Source organism: Vulpes lagopus, chromosome 8 (genome assembly GCF_018345385.1).
Source record: "Vulpes lagopus strain Blue_001 chromosome 8, ASM1834538v1, whole genome shotgun sequence".
NCBI classification, from domain to species: domain Eukaryota; kingdom Metazoa; phylum Chordata; class Mammalia; order Carnivora; family Canidae; genus Vulpes; species Vulpes lagopus.
This window is the reverse complement of record NC_054831.1, coordinates 117,460,185-117,475,707: the sequence shown is the minus strand read 5'-3', so window position 1 is coordinate 117,475,707 and position 15,523 is coordinate 117,460,185. Positions and strand designations below refer to the sequence as shown.

General features: G+C 48.0%; 1 pseudogene; it reads left to right on the top strand.

The window, feature by feature from the left end:
* Positions 1-224: 224 nt before the first annotated feature.
* Positions 225-977, top strand: LOC121497801 (annotated as a pseudogene).
* The last annotated feature ends 14,546 nt before the right edge of the window (positions 978-15,523 follow it).

The window sequence follows — 15,523 nt, the reverse complement described above, 5'->3', positions numbered from 1 at the left end:
TGGGCGCTAGTTTGCAGTTTCTAAGAGTACTGCGTCTTTATTTGTTCACCATGCCTACCTACTATGTGCCAATGCTTCACCTCATTTCATTAAAAACTGTTTCAGGAGCTCCCAGTTCAGGTGGCCATCAGGTGGCCTTGAGGACAAGGCTATCTCACCCGCACACGTGGGCCATGTGGGGTTCACAGAGCTACTTCTGGCATGGTTCCAGTGCTGGCAGTGTCATGCATGGCACCGAGCATGTCTACTGGGCTGGCTGCAGGGTGTGCGCCATCAGGGCTCTTGTGCAGCAAATGTACCAGCCCTTCCAAGACTGTTGCACCTACTGGGCCATCTACAGGACTGCCTACCGCCCTGGGCCGGCCTCCACCAGGCTCCGCTCCGCCTGCCGCCCTGGCTGGAAGAGAACCAGCAGGCTCCCCAGGGTCCGTGGAGCAGCAATGTGCCAGTCACCATGCCAGAATGGAGGGAGCTATGTCTAGCCAGGCTGCTGTCACCACCCTGCAGGATGGCAGGGTGACACCTGCCAGACAGACGTGGATGAATGTGGTGCTGGAGGGGGCACTTGTCCCCCGTACTGTGTGAACACCTCGAATAGTTACTGGTGCCAGTGTCGGGAAGGGTATAGCCCATCTGCAGATGCTATGCTCTGTCTGCCCAAGTGAAAGACCCCCAGGGTAGCCCCAAACCCTCTGACAGGAATGGACAGTACAGTAGAGGAGGAGGTGCAGAGGCTTTGGCCAAGAGTGGATGTGCTGGAGCAGAAGCTGCGTCCCTTGAGGGCCCTGGAGCACAGGCTGCCTGACCCCCACAGCCTCCTGGCTCACTCCTTCCGGCAGCTGGACCGCATTGACTCTCTGAGTGAGTAGATCTCCTTCCTAGAGGAGCAGCTGGGGCCCTCAAGAAGAAGCTGTGACAGACTTGGCCCAGGTCCCTGGCTATGGCCACTGAGAGCCGGTGCCCACTCTGCTGGATAGCACCCCTGCCCCCCCACCAGGGGGCCCATGCCTGAGGGAAGGGACGAGGGTCTAGCTAGCCAGGCAGCATGTCGGGGAGGGGCATCTCTGATCTGTGTCAGAATAAAATGAGGGTTCAGGGGAGAGGGAAAAAGCTCTGTTTCATTATGAATAGATACTCAGTTATTTTCATTTTACAAGCAAGAAAGGAGGTTAGAGAGATGATGTGACTTCCCCAAAGGGAACACAGCTGGAAAGTGGCAGCGGCAGGATTTGAACTTGGGTCTAGGTGCCTCCAAAACTTTGTTCTTTCTGTTTTCTAGTCAGTCTTTCCTCCGTTCACCAGAACATTTATTGAGCATCGACTAAGTGCCAGGTCTTCTGTACAGGCAGGGGACACAAGACCCAGACAATGTGAAAGAAGTTCCAGGTCAAGACAACTCAGTAGACACTCACATTTCACCATGACAAGCTCTCTGCTGGGCGGAGTGCAGTGATAGAAGAGGGGCTGTTGCCTTAGACTTGCCTTTCTCTTTGGCCCATGGACCCCTGAGGCACATCTCAAACTTGCCTAGTGGTCTCCAAGTCCCCCTACTCTAAAGTAGGAGGAGACACAACTTCATCCCTCCTCCCTGGGCAGAGGGGATTGTTGCAGTGGGAACAGACAATAATCAACAATCCTCTGCAAAAGAAATCCCTCCCAACTCACCTCTCCTCTGTCTCTTTGTTTCTGTGTCTGTCTGTCTCTAACACACACACAGTCTATGATGACAAGAGGTGGGTGATGGGTTAATGCAGTCTCTGCATCCTTTGGTATGCCCTGCCTGGTTTGTTCTTGCCATTTGTTGTCTCTGCTCTAAAGGCAAAATAACAGGACACTTGCATTTAACACCCTGGGACACATGCATTACAAAGAAATCAGGAGGGGGTGCCTGGGTGGCTCAGTCAGTTAGGTGTCCAACTCTTGATTTCAGTTCAGGCCTTGGTCTCAGAGTCATGAGTTCAAGCCCTGAGTTGGGCTCCACCCTGGGGAGCCAACGTAAAAAAAAAAAAAAAATCAGGAATGAAAGTCACCCAACCATCAGTAGTGATTATCTCTGGGTAAAGTTACATGTAATCTCTATTTTCTTCTTTTTTACTTATTTGCTTAGATTTTTTTTATGGGGTGCCTGGGTGGCTCAGTCATTTGAGCATCAGACTCTTGATTTGGTCTCAGATCATGATTTCAGGATCATGGGATTGGGCCCCGTGTCATGCTCTGAGCTCAGCACAGTCTGCTTGTCCCCTCTCCCTCTGCTCCTCCCCCAACTCACAAACTCTCTCTCAAATAAATAAAGTCTTAAATTTCTTTTCTTTCTTTCTTTCTTTCTTTCTTTCTTTCTTTCTTTCTTTCTTTCTTTCTTTCTTTCTTTCTTCACCATGGACATACTATTTTTGTAATCAGTAAAAATATAAGTAAAATTATTCTCTATTTTAACCATTATGTGTGGCCTCATCAGGTTTGGAAGAGGGTCTATGAGAAGCAATCTCACAAGGGGGTTGGCCCTGCTTTGTCTGAGTCCCAGACAGCACAGCACGGACAAGACATCACAGAGGGGAGACGGGAGGAAGTGAGAGGTCATCGAGGATTAAAAACAAGAGCAACCATTCCTGAGAGCTTGCTCTGAGCCTAGGTCCTTCCCAAGCCCTTAATGTGCTCATCTCATTTACCTCTCAAAGGCAGATTAGGAAATAAACTGTTATTTCGCGGGTAAGGACACCAAGGATCCATTTTGTAGGAAAAGAAACCAAGACTCAGAGAGGTTCTATTCCTTGCCCAGTAACACAGCTAGAAAATAATGGAAGCAGAAGTTGGACCTAGATCTGTGTATTTTTAACTTCTGGACTTAGAGTTCATTCCAAACCCTCCCAGTGGCATAGTACTTTCATATTCCCAGCTCTTCTCATACACACACATACACACACACACACACACACACACTAGTACTTCGCAGAGAAGCAGGTGAAGATCATTGTCCCACTTTCCGTGTGAGAAAATCAAGGCCAGAGAGGGGACTTGCTGAGCTGAGAAGTGGGAGCACTCCTTCTACAATCCAGGCCTTCTGTCTCTTTCTGGCCATCCTCCTCCTTCTGCTACCTTCTGCCAATTGCGGAGGCTTCCTTCTCGAAACAAATGACTCAAGGTAAATTGCTGCCTGGACTTCCCCTTTCTGAAAACACAGGAAGTCTGTGTTGTTTGTAATTCTGAGAGAACAATTTCAGGTCTGTTAGAAGGTGGGTGGGGCCACATAGAGGATCGGGTCCTGCAGAGGCAGGGCTCCCTGCCTCCTGGGCTGGCAAGAGATGCCCCCATTTTTCCTGAGGGTCATGTGTCTCTGGCGTGTCCACAAGAGTTGGCCTGCGTCTAATCCCAAAAAGCTGACTGAACTATTATGGAATTTAGAAAAATGAGCCCAAGAGGGAAGGAGGGCTTAATAATAATAATAATAATAATAATAATAATAATAATAATGGTGGTGATAATGATAGCTCATGTTTATGGTACACTAACCTTTGTACCAGGCACTCTGCTAAGTGGCTGACACATACGAATTCATTTGAGCCTCATAACAGCCCTAGAAAGAAGATTCTATACCTTTGGAGCGAAAAGAAAATTGGATTCAAATCACAGCCATGCTGCCTCCCAGCGGTGTGACCTTGGAGAAGTTATTTATATTCAACAAATATTTTTGAGCACCTACACTCACCACACTATGTACCACACACCGTTCAGTGAACAGAACAAGCATCCCTGTTCTCTTATTGCTTATATTCTACAAGCAGAAGCAGACAAACTGTAAACATAGTAGGTTTTGTTGGAAGGTATAAAGGCTAAGCAGGGTAAGGACAAGGAGTTCTGATGGGTATAGGGGTGGAGAGGGGATCCAATGTTAAACAGTGGTGTCAGGGAATGCCTCACAGAGAAGTCAATATTTATGCAAAGCCTTAAGGAGTTGAAGGAGTTAGCCATGCAGATAACTGGGGGGAGTCTTTTCTAAGCAGGAGCAACAGCCAGTGCAGAAGTTCTAAGAGTAACTGGCAGTTTCAAAGAGCAGCATGAAGACCAGTATGGCTGGAATAGAAGGAGCCAGGGAGAAAGTCCTCCTACCCCCAACAATGCCCCAGTCATTGTTTTGCATACCAGGCTTTGAGCATCCATCACCTCTCTTCCCATATTTGTGATTGTTTTATTTATATTTGGGTGTTTGCCTATTTCTTGTTTGTTTCCTCAGAGCACTAGGCTCCTTATAAGCAGAGGCCATGCTAGCCTTGCTCAGTGCACATCACAGAGAACCTAGAAAGCACTTAATACTAGTTGAATTAATGAATTAAATCCATTCATCCATCAATCTGGTCCATATTTATGACGGAAGCTCCCCATCACATATAACACTATCTCTCAGGGGTGCCTCATTCGAATTTCCAGTCCAGAGTATTAGGAACAGAGGTAGCGGTTAAGAGTGTAGACTCTGAAGCCAGACTGCATGGCCAGTCCAGGTTTCACTACTTACTAGCTGTGTGATCTCAGATAAGTTGGGAAAACCTCTCTGTACCTCAGTTTCTAAACCTGGAAAGTATCTCTCTCCAAGACTTGTAAGCATTCAAAGCGGTGCCAGGTGTAGAGTGCTTATACTGTAGAGTGTAGGCTGTCTCTATGCAGCCGAACCATGGGAACCAGGACTCTAACTTCTTTCCTCCTGTACCAGATCCCCGAAGGAACCTGAGAAGGGCAAGGGGTGCCTGCTGCTGTATCTGTGTTGTGTGCTAGCAGCTGCGAGGCTCTAGTGTCTCTACTAGAGTAGCATTCTGGGGAAGTTGTTCCTTGCTGTGTAGCCTCCCAGAAATGATACTCTGGCCCTTTTCTGCTAGACAATCTAGAGTGGACTCTTTTTTTTTTTTTAAGTTTTTATTTGCCTATTCATGAGAGACACCGAGAGACAGAGAGAGAGAGGCAGAGACGTAGGCAGAGGAAGAAGCAGGCTCCATGCAGGGAGCCAGATGTGGGACTCGATCCCGGGTCTCCAGGACCACGCCCTGGGCTGACGGCAGCAATAAACCCCTGAGCCACCCGGGCTGCCCTCTAGAGTGGACTCTTGTTTATAGTTGAGAAAGTTAGCTTCATAAAGATATCAATACTGAGTACCTTCTTCTATGCCTAGTACTTTACATTTATTATTGCATTCATTCCTTATACAGACCTGAGAGGTAGTTATTAATAATCCTATTTTGCAAATGAGAGGACCAACTCAGAGAGATGAAGGGACCTGACTAAGGTCACATAGCCAATCAGTGGCAGAGCCAGGGTTCGAGCTCATGTGCAACTCCACATTGCTCTCTCTCTGCATTGCTCTGGCAGGATTTTCTCCTCCATCACTTGCTGCTGTCTGCAAAGACAGCCCACAGCTCAGTTCTGCCTAGATAGAAGAAATCATGGGAGTTTGTCCCCAAGCCAGAAAGATAGACAGGTCTTGGCTGCCTGGGAGGAGCTCCAGACCTGGAGGGGAACTGACTGTTCCTTCCCTAGGTCAATACTTCATCAGGAGGAGCCCTCTTCACTCCCCTTTGCCCTGTAAGCCAGAGATATTTTTGCTCTGAGGTCTGAGCCCAACTGTCACTGGGTGGCCTGATTACTGTGGAAATGTGGAGATGAGAAACATCTGGGGCTGCTGCGGTTGCCAGGCAACAACCGACTACTCACTCACTTGACAGAGTCAAGGAGGCTGCCCTGATGCTGTTAGAGATTCTTGGATCGAATTCCAGGAGACCCTGATTCTGGTTCTGATTTGCAATGTAATCTTGGGCAAGTCCCTGCCCCTTTCTGGGACTCAGTCTCCCACCTCTTGTTTAAAGAGTAGTCAGAGTGTGTAAGCCACAACATGAGTAGACACGAGATGGTTGGAATCAGAGTGATGGTAGGGCAGGGCCAGAGCCTCACAGGCCAGTCATGGGTGAGAGCAGCCTTGGTTCTCCTTCTGTCTGTCCTGTGCTAGCCTGCCCTGGCCCTAGTTACTGGCTGAGGGCAAGGGACATTGCCTTTCTCACCCCAAGCTAATTCAGACCACATAGGCTCCATCTTAGACCCACTCTTGCAGCTCAGTCTGGGAACCATCTTTGGACTTGCAAGTTAGGCAGAGTTAGTGCAGCTACCTCCTACCTGGCATGGAGAGTTTTCTGAGTTCCTGCCAAAATGAAGCTACCCAGTTCTGAGTGTTTCCCTGAACACCCATCAGAGGACCTTCTGACGCTGTTTGCAGAGATTGCACTGATGGTAACCTCTGAGCATGGTGTGTTGTGCAGCAATCAGCAGAGTTAACACGTTCCATTTCATTTCACAACCACTACAAAAAAATGGCATGGGTTGCATTTGCTGGGCTTGGCCCAGCAACATGTGCTTTGTGTCCATGATCTCATTTAATCCTCATACAATCCAGAGGGATGGGAACATGGGCCTGTGTTTCAGGTGAAGAAATGGAGCTTCAGAGAGGTGAAATGACTTGCCCAAGGCCCCAGGAAATGACAGTCAGGGCTCACACTCAGAGCTAGTGTCACAGTCTGGGGGGTCAAGCCAATATAGGGTGCTATTCCTCCACAGATCCAGAGGGTCTGTGCCAGAGCTGGAAGGAGTCAGCCTGCCCCCAGCCCCCACTTTCCAGATGGACAAATCAAGGCCCTGAGAGAAGTGACTGCCTCAGAGTCACCATATCAAGCCAGTATCAGAGCTGAATCTAGGACCACTCTCTGCAAAGCTTCACCACACCATTCCAGAAAACAGAAAGTGTCCAGGCACAAACAAGAAATCCTGTCTTGGGATGCCTGGGTGGTTCAGTGGTTGAACATCTGCCTTCAGCTCAGGGCGTGATCCCAGAGCCCCAGGATCAAGTCCTACACTGGAATCCTTGCAGGGAGCTTGCTTCTCCTCTCTCTGCCTGTGTCTCTGCCTCTCTCTGTGTCTCTCATGAATAAGTCAATAAAATTGTTAAAAAAGAAGAAAAGAAAAGAAAAGAAAAGAAAAGAAAAGAAAAGAAAAGAAAAGAAAAGAAAAGAAAAGAAAAGAAAAGAAAGAAATCCTGTCTTAAGAAATCCCCAGCATTTCCTAGGAAGTGGAACAGTGCCTCAGGTTCGCAGACAAGGATGTCCTAGAGGTCTCAGAGTTAGGGCTGGAGTTCTAAGGCTCCTCTAGGCAGCAAGGGGGCTGTGGGTGTCACTTTCTGGGGCCTACAGAGAAGGCATCATCTCTAAACACTTGCTGAGGAGATTTCTGTGCCCAGAATATTCTCCCTCTCAGATGCTTTGGCTGGTTAATGCCCACCTGTCCTTCAGGTGTTGGTTCAATGTAACATTCTCTAGGGAAGGCCTCTGCGAGCCCCCGCGGTCCCCCAATCATAGAGTCTCATGAGTCTAGCTCTTTTCCATAATAGCACTGATCATAGAATGCCCTGTGGACTCACAGCAGAGACACATTTAATGAACACCAACTTCATAATTCACCTTCCAAACAGTGACCTGCAGGAGGACCTCTAGAATTTGGGTTTTTTTGGTTGTTTTTTTGAATTTGATATTATCCTTACAAAAGCAACCCAATCTTTTAACACTCACTAAGACAATGATTATTTAATATAAAAACAGATTGGAATCACCCCTGCAGCTTCCAGGAGCATCCCTGAATTCTCTATTCATTCTCAATTCATCCCTAAAGATGGAGGGGTCTATTTCTTAAGGTCAGAGCAGTGTTAAGGACCCAATATCTCGAGACAACTTTTCCTTTGGTTATCTCCTTCAGCCCAGGTCTCAGACCCATGCATGCTAAAGATTTATTGTGCATTACAGGTAATTTAAGGACTTTCAAATGTAATTTTGAATGATATGCCCTTTTTACCTGAGGGCTGACTTTAGAGGTGACCCTACTCTAGAGACAATCCTCACCATACGAGAATATTGAATTTCTTTCTGTCCCCCTCTCTCACCCCTAGACCAGAAGCCCCATGAGGATCTGTTTGGCTCATCTTTCTGTATCCATATCCAGCACCATGCTGGGCACAGAACAGGTACCCAGTAAGTGTTTAAGGGGAAATGAATCACATTTTGCTTACTTGTGGAAATAATATCAGCCGTGGTCTGTGTGGATCTAGGTGGCTATGGATGCTCTCACTCCTCATGGCTGGAAGGCACTTAAACATCTATTTGTACTTGCTCTCCTGCATATATAAGGCCAGAATCAGTATGAGTGTGAATGCCCATATATTTATTTGCTCACAGGCTTATGTGAAAACCAGATGCAGTTTTCTATTTGGGGCAGTTATATTTGTATCAATTTCCATTGCTTCTGTAACAAATTATCAAAAACCTAGTGGCTTAAAACAATGATAAATTATCCTCTTAGAGTTGGAGGTCAGAAGTCCAAAATGGGACTTACAGGGGCGAAAATCAAGGTGTTGGCAGGGCTTGCATTTCTTCTGGAGACTTTAGGGAAGAATCTTCTTTCCTTGTCTTTTTTTTTTTTTTTCCTTGTCTTTTTATCTTCTAGAGCTACATTCCTTGGCTTGCAGCCCTTCCTCCATCGTCTAAGCCAGCAGCACAGCATCTTGAGATCTCTCTCTGAGTTTCTGCCTTCACACATTGCCTTCTCTCTCATAAGGACCCTGTGATTACATTGTCCCCACCCTCATAATCCAAGATGGTCTTCCCTATTTTTAAGATCCTTAATTTAATCACATCTGCAAAATCATTTTGCCATATAAGGTCATGTTCATAGGTTCTGAGAATTAGGACCTGGTATCTTTAGGTGGCCATTATTCAGCCTACCTTGTCCCATTGAGCAAGATACTCAATACACGTTTGGTGACTTGCATCATAAGAAAGGGAAGAACTAATGCCCCAGCAGAGACCCACAAGATGAGAACCTGGAGCTGCAAGGACTGAGAAATTCTGGGTGTGATATAACCCAGAGTCCCTCCAACGTGGCATCCCCCCCACATCCCCCAAAACACTGCTGTTGCTCTGCCCCTGGAATACTGGTAACTCCTGCCCCAGCCTCTTCCAGGCATCAAAATCTTTGTTCTTATTTTAGATCTTGAAGAAACAATTTACAAATTTGTTACCAAACAATAGAATCTTCATTTCTATTTACCAATTAATCAAGCAATAGAACTGATTGTCTTGGCTAAACGTGAACTTTGGAGTCGGAAGACCTGAATTCAAACCTAGGCTCTCTCACTTACTAGCTGCAAACAATAATTTTACCCCTGGGAGGAGCCTCAGATGATATGTATTGTTTTGGTTTTTGATCTGTAAAATGGGGACAATAACAGAACCTCCGTCGTAAGGTAGTTATTACAAATAAATAAGATGATGTGTATTGTGGTTTTGAAGTGTGGTTCCCAGACCAGCTCCATTAACATTACCTGTGAGTTGGCCCCACCCCTGACATATTGAATCAGAGACTCTTGGGATGGGGCCCAGCAATCTATGTGGCAATAATCCTTCCAGAAGATTCTAGCGTAGCTCAAGCTTGAAAGCCACTTATATATATATATATATATATATATATATATATATATATATATATACACATATATATATATGCCTTTATGCCTTCCTTACATATATACCTATATATATAATTATATATTGTACAACATACCATATGTTATGTATACACTTAGCATAATAAATATAATATGTATTACATATAATATGCTAGGCCTAAGGAGCCTGATGCACAATAAGCACTCAACAAATGGTTCTCATTATTGTTATCGCCAATGTATACTATTGATAGTTCTAGCACATTCTCTCTGAGATTTTTTTTTTTTAAGATTTTATTTACTCATCATAGACATAGAGAGCGAGAGGCAGAGACACAGGCAGAGGGAGAAGCAGGCTCCAAGCCGGGAGACTCGGGACACGATGGGGGGGGGGCTCCAGGATCGTGCCCTGGGCCAAGGGCAGGTGTTAAACCGCAGAGCCACCCAGGGTTCCCCTCTTTGAGATGTTAAGCTGGGTATATATCTCTCCCTTTTCATATTCTACTAACACTGTATGTGTTAGGGAGGTCTCCTACTGCACCCTTACACCCACACAGCAGTCATTTAATGAAGTGGTCTTCCCACCTCTCCTTGCTCTCCAGTTCTCCAGACAGGTTAAGCCCCCTGGTCAAACCCCCGCCCATACCTGCATGCCAACTGTGCAAGCACTGCAAAGACCTCCCCCTAGCTGTCTCTTCTCCAAGGAACCTCAGCTGCACTTAGGGCTCTCCAGCATGTCTGAGCCTCAGAGGAGAGCTGACCAGCCCTGAGGCACAGGGGACGTTTCCTTTTCTAATCTGGGACCTATGTTTCTCTCTCTCCTGGCTTTGTCTGTCTGGCTTTGGCAGCTACTTCACCCTGCTGACTCACTCTGCTCTGAGGTTGACCAAAACCCCCAGGGCCTTTTTCTCAGGAACTGCCTGAGCTCTGGTGTCTTGGGTCACCCCAGTCCTTGTCATGTACAAGTCATTTCTTAAAAATAACATTTACTTTCAAATTACAAGAGTAATACATTCTTGGTGTAGTAATTTAGGGAACCGAAAGAGGAAAACAAATCATTAGTAATGGTCACTTTTAAATGGTCACATTTAATTTTCAAAAATGGTCCTATATTTGTTGTAATCAAAAATAAAACTCCCCCCATTTAAGTAGCTTTCATTTCTGGAGAAAGAAAAGGAATAGGAGAAAACAAAACTAATGTACATGGGGTGGAGGGCACCTGGGTGGCTCAGTTGACTGTGTCCAACTCTTGATTGTGACTCTTGGTTTCGGCTGGGGTGGTGATCTTAGGGTGGTGGGGTTGAGTCCTGCATGGGGTTCTGTGCTCAGTGCACAGTCTGCTGCAAATTTTCTCTTTCCCTCTGACCCGTGCCCTGCTTGCTCTCTCTCTCCCTCTCTCTCCCTCTCAAATAATTAAATTAATAATAAACTCTTAAAAAAACCTCTAATGTACATAGGGATAATTGTGAGTTCTAGCATATACAGATATCTCTGGTCCCATCTACAGTTCAAATGTATGTCAGTGCATAACAATATAAACTCATCTCTGATAGACTACCATTGCTAATATTTGGGGTATAGCCTCCAGGACTTTATAGTTTACATCTGGTACATTTAAACTTGAATTTAGGTCTAGAGAATGCAAACTGGTGCAGCCACTCTGGAAAAGAGTATGGAGGTTTCTCAAAAAGTTAAAAATAGAACTACCCTGTGACCCAGCAATTACTCGATGAGGCATTTATCCGAAGGATAAAATCAAAGGGATACATGCACCCCAATGTTTATAGCTGCAATGTCCACAGTAGCCCAAATATGGAAAGAGCCCAGCTGTCAGTCAACAGGTGAATGGATAAAGAAGATGTGATATATATATACATATACATACACACACACATATATATATACACAATGGGATATTAGTCATCAAAAAGAATGAAATCTTGCCATTTGCAGCAATGTGGATTGATCAAGAGTGTATTATGCTAATCGAAATAAGTCAGTCAGAGAAGCACAAATATCATATGATTTCCCTCATATGTGGAATTTAAGAAGCAAAACAGATGAACATGGGGAAGGGAAGGGAAGATAGAATAAGACGAAATCAGAGAGGGAGGCAAACCATTAGAGACTCTCAACTATAGGAAAGGAACTGAGGGTTGTGGAGGGGAGGTGGGTGTGGGGCTAGGGTAACTGGGTAGTGGGCATTAAGCAGAGCACTTGATGGAATGAGCATTGGGTGTTGTATGCAACTGACGAATCACCAAATTCTACCCCTGAAACTAATAATACAGTATGTGTTAACTAAATTGAATGTAAAATTTAAAAAAAATTTTTAAGTTTAAATTTAGGTCTAAACTTAGTACTGGATTTGGAGATAGACCTGGTTCAAATTCTGGCTCCCCTATTTATTGGTTGTGTTACTTTGGACAATTTATTAAATCTCTTGGAGCCTCGGTTTCCTCATCTGTAAAATGGAGGTGATAGTATCTACTCCCCAGGCTTCCAGTCAACATGAAAATGAATGGAAATAAAACACACAATAAGAGTCTGTGAAGCGCTTATACTGGGGTTGTTACTATTATTAACCGTTCACCTGGCCTGCTGCTGTTCCCTTCCAGATCCAGGTCAGATGCCGCTCTTCTTTCTAGTGTTCCCTGGCAGCTCCCACACCTCCCGCTCCCTTCCTCTTGCTGCGGTCCTGTGTCCGTCTTTCTGTTATAGCATCAGACACACGCTGCTGTGCCTCCTACAATCTTAAGCTCCTGCGAGAGAACGACCATGTCCACCGTGTTCATTTCTGGCAGGAGGCGGGGCCCAGAGCGGCTGTCAGAGTGCACCAAATGGGGCTGGATAAGGATATGTTAAGGACTGGATGAATAAACATCGGGGAGACTGAAGGCGTGAATGCACGAGCACGCGAATGGGTCGGCAGCGCCAGGCGTCGCCCTCCCACCCAGCGCTCTTTTCGGGCGCGGGGAGCGAACCCTCGGCCCCCGCGGCTCGTCAGGTGGGGGGCGGGGCTCCACGGCGGAAGCTCCGCCCCGGTGGGCGTGTCGGGCGGGGCCTCCGGAGGCCCGGGGTGCGGACGGCGTGCCGGAGGCGGGGCCCGCTGCGGGGGGCGGGGCCGGAATCCAGCACCCGCACAGCCAAACCCCCGCCGTCGGCCGCCGCGCCCTGGGCGTGCGCTCTGGAGAGGCCGCAGTCTGGAGACTGAGGCCTCCGGGGTGGGGCGCTGCAGCCGGGCCGAGTCTGACCCCAGCCAATTGTTAGTTCACTTGCTGTGTGACCTTCGTTGGCACCGGTCTCGGTCCCCGCTCCAATGTCCCCCTATCCCGAGGAACCCTTCCCGCTTCGGCGTGATTAAGTCTGAACTCTCCTGGGCAACCTCCAAGAAACCTCCGAAAGCAAAAGCGAAAGCTGATACCTGACAGCGTTGAGTAGACCTTTAGGAGTGGCAGGGAGCTGAGTCAGAAGGAAAAGCCGCCTCACCCCAGCTCCCTCCCTGCCCCGGGTTTCCTTATCCGTAAACCGGCCTGCCGGCCCTATTGCTGCCCCCACGCCCGCAGGCTGGCTGCGGGGATCCAGGGGGCTGTCGCGCGGGTTACTCTCACTGTCGGAGGCCCGCGCCCCACGCCGCGGGCCCGTGTGGCAGGGGAGCGGAAGAGGGGCTCCTGGTACCTTCTGGGCTGGTGTGCTGCAGCTGCAGAGGCTGGGCTGGGTCCTCTGTGCCGAGCGCCTAAGGGCCTCAGGCCTGCGGGGAAGGCAGTTTTTTAGAGAAGGAAATGGTTGTGTTGAGACTGGATGATAGAGCAACTCAGCCACGAAGGATCCGAAGGATCCGGGTGGAAAGCTCCCCGCTCCCAGCGTGTTGTGGTGGTGAACCTTCGGGCAGCCACCGAGGTCAGAAAGTACCTGGTGTTCACCAAGTACTTCACAGGGCAGCAGCAGGCCTCAGCTTGAGGAGCCTCAGGCCTGCCACTGGAACCTCAGAACCTTCCTCTCCTCGGGCAGTTTTCCAGGTCACCCGGAGGTGGTGACCCGCCAAGCCTCTCATCTGCTCCTCCATAGAACGGCCCTAGGAAATAGACTTGGGAGTTAGCTCATGGGAGCTCGTTTCCCCTCTCTGGATCTCAGTACTGAGTGAGAGAGTTGTATCTAGCTCTGGAGTGGCGTAATCTTGAACCCAGGATCCTATGGCCAAGACAAGTATTTTGTAAGCTCTGGGGCTGGGGACAGATGAAAAGACACCCAGAATGATTGATCACTCTTCACTGAATGACTTGGGAAAGACCCAAACTTCCTGTGTTTCTCCTTCCTCATTGGCAAAATGGGGACATTCCCTTTAGGGCCTGTCGTTCCTTTTCTGTAAAACAGGAGGGGGATGGGTCCAAAGGTCTTAAGTTCTGTGATTGGGCTTCCTAGCTATGACCTTGGGCAAGCCACTTCACCGCCCCCCACCCCATCTTAGAAAAGTTTTAGTTTTTCCCTCTGCCCAATGGACATCTTACTCCTCCCTACTCTTAGGGTTACTGAGTTCAAATGGGGTGAACAGGAAGAAAGTGAACCCTGATATAGGCACAGCCGAGCTTCATCTCCCCCCACTTCCTGATGAATCTGGGGTGTGCTGTTCCCATGGTTCTGGCTTAGAAGTGACCTTCGGAATCCATCCCCCTGAAGTTATGAAAGATCTGCTGTGGCTCTCCACTGGCCCAAATGGGATCAAGGACCAACCTCGGCCTCCATTCAAAACCTTCTCCCACTCATATCTGATTCTCCTCACTCTCCAGGATACACCAGTAACTTCCTCAAACAAACCTTCCTCCCCTTTATTTGTGGTTTCAGGGTCCCAACTGTACTTGTCATCAAGATCTGCTCTTCCTCCAACTATTTTTGAAATTAGAGAAGGCTATCCCCACATACCCAGGAGCTGGAGCCTGAAACCCGGGGTATATTATCCTCAACTCCTTTTCCTCACTATCCACATTTATACTAGCCCACAGTCATGAAGCTTCTGTTTTCTGGGAGTCCAGCTCCTGTGTCTCTCAAGGACCCCAGGGGCCTTTACTGAATAGCCACACACCTTTGCTCGGCTGGGCCCTATGCTGACACTGGAGGCACAAAGGTGGGTCAGTCTTTATCCTTAGGGGCTCCAGGCCAGTGGGGAGTCACGTGGACTTGCTTATTCAATCTCTTTACGTTTTAAGCCCCTACACAGTAGAACATGGTAAGACCTGCAAACACGGGTGGAGAGAACTGACTGAATGACCATGGTGAAGCTCTCTCCCCCTCTGGCCCTCTGTTTTGCTATCTGCATAATGGAATTGAATCGAATAAAGGATGAGTGGGGGCTTTTCCAGTTCCAACAGTCTTGGAAGCAACGCCTCTCCAAGCCAGGGAACCGGAGGAGGAGGAGGAGGAGGAGGAGGAGGAGGAGGAGGGAGACAGAGACAGGGCTGCTTAGATGCCCTCCCTTTCCCCACCCTCCCCCTGCCCACTAAGGAGGAGGAGGTCCCTCTCCTGCTAGGCAGTTCCTTGAGCCCCACCCCCTCTCCCTTACCTCTCCTCCCCAGGCAGCGTAAAGCCTCTGTAAAGCCTTTTGACTAAAGCAGAGAAGCTACTGGTTAGCTCCTTCCCAAGATCGGCTGGGCTATCTGACTGGCCCACAGCCTAACCCGGCTGGTGACTGGTGGCTTATCTCCAGCTGACATGGGGCTGGAGTCCAGGCTGGGAAAGGAGAGCCCTGCGGATCTCTGCCCAGTGGCTGCTGCAGCGAAGAGTTTGTGAGTCAGACCGACCTGGGTTCCAACCCCAGCCGGGCCACTTTATAGCTGTGAGACTGTAATAGTTTCTTGTATCAGTTGACTGGCTCACAGGGACACAGGCTTGGACTGACAAGGGCTTACAGAGGCTTTGGGCAGTTTGCTGGCTCACTCTGAGCCTGTATTTTGAAATTTGTAAAAAAAAATGGAAATCATAATTCCTTGCACAAGTACCACTCCCTCC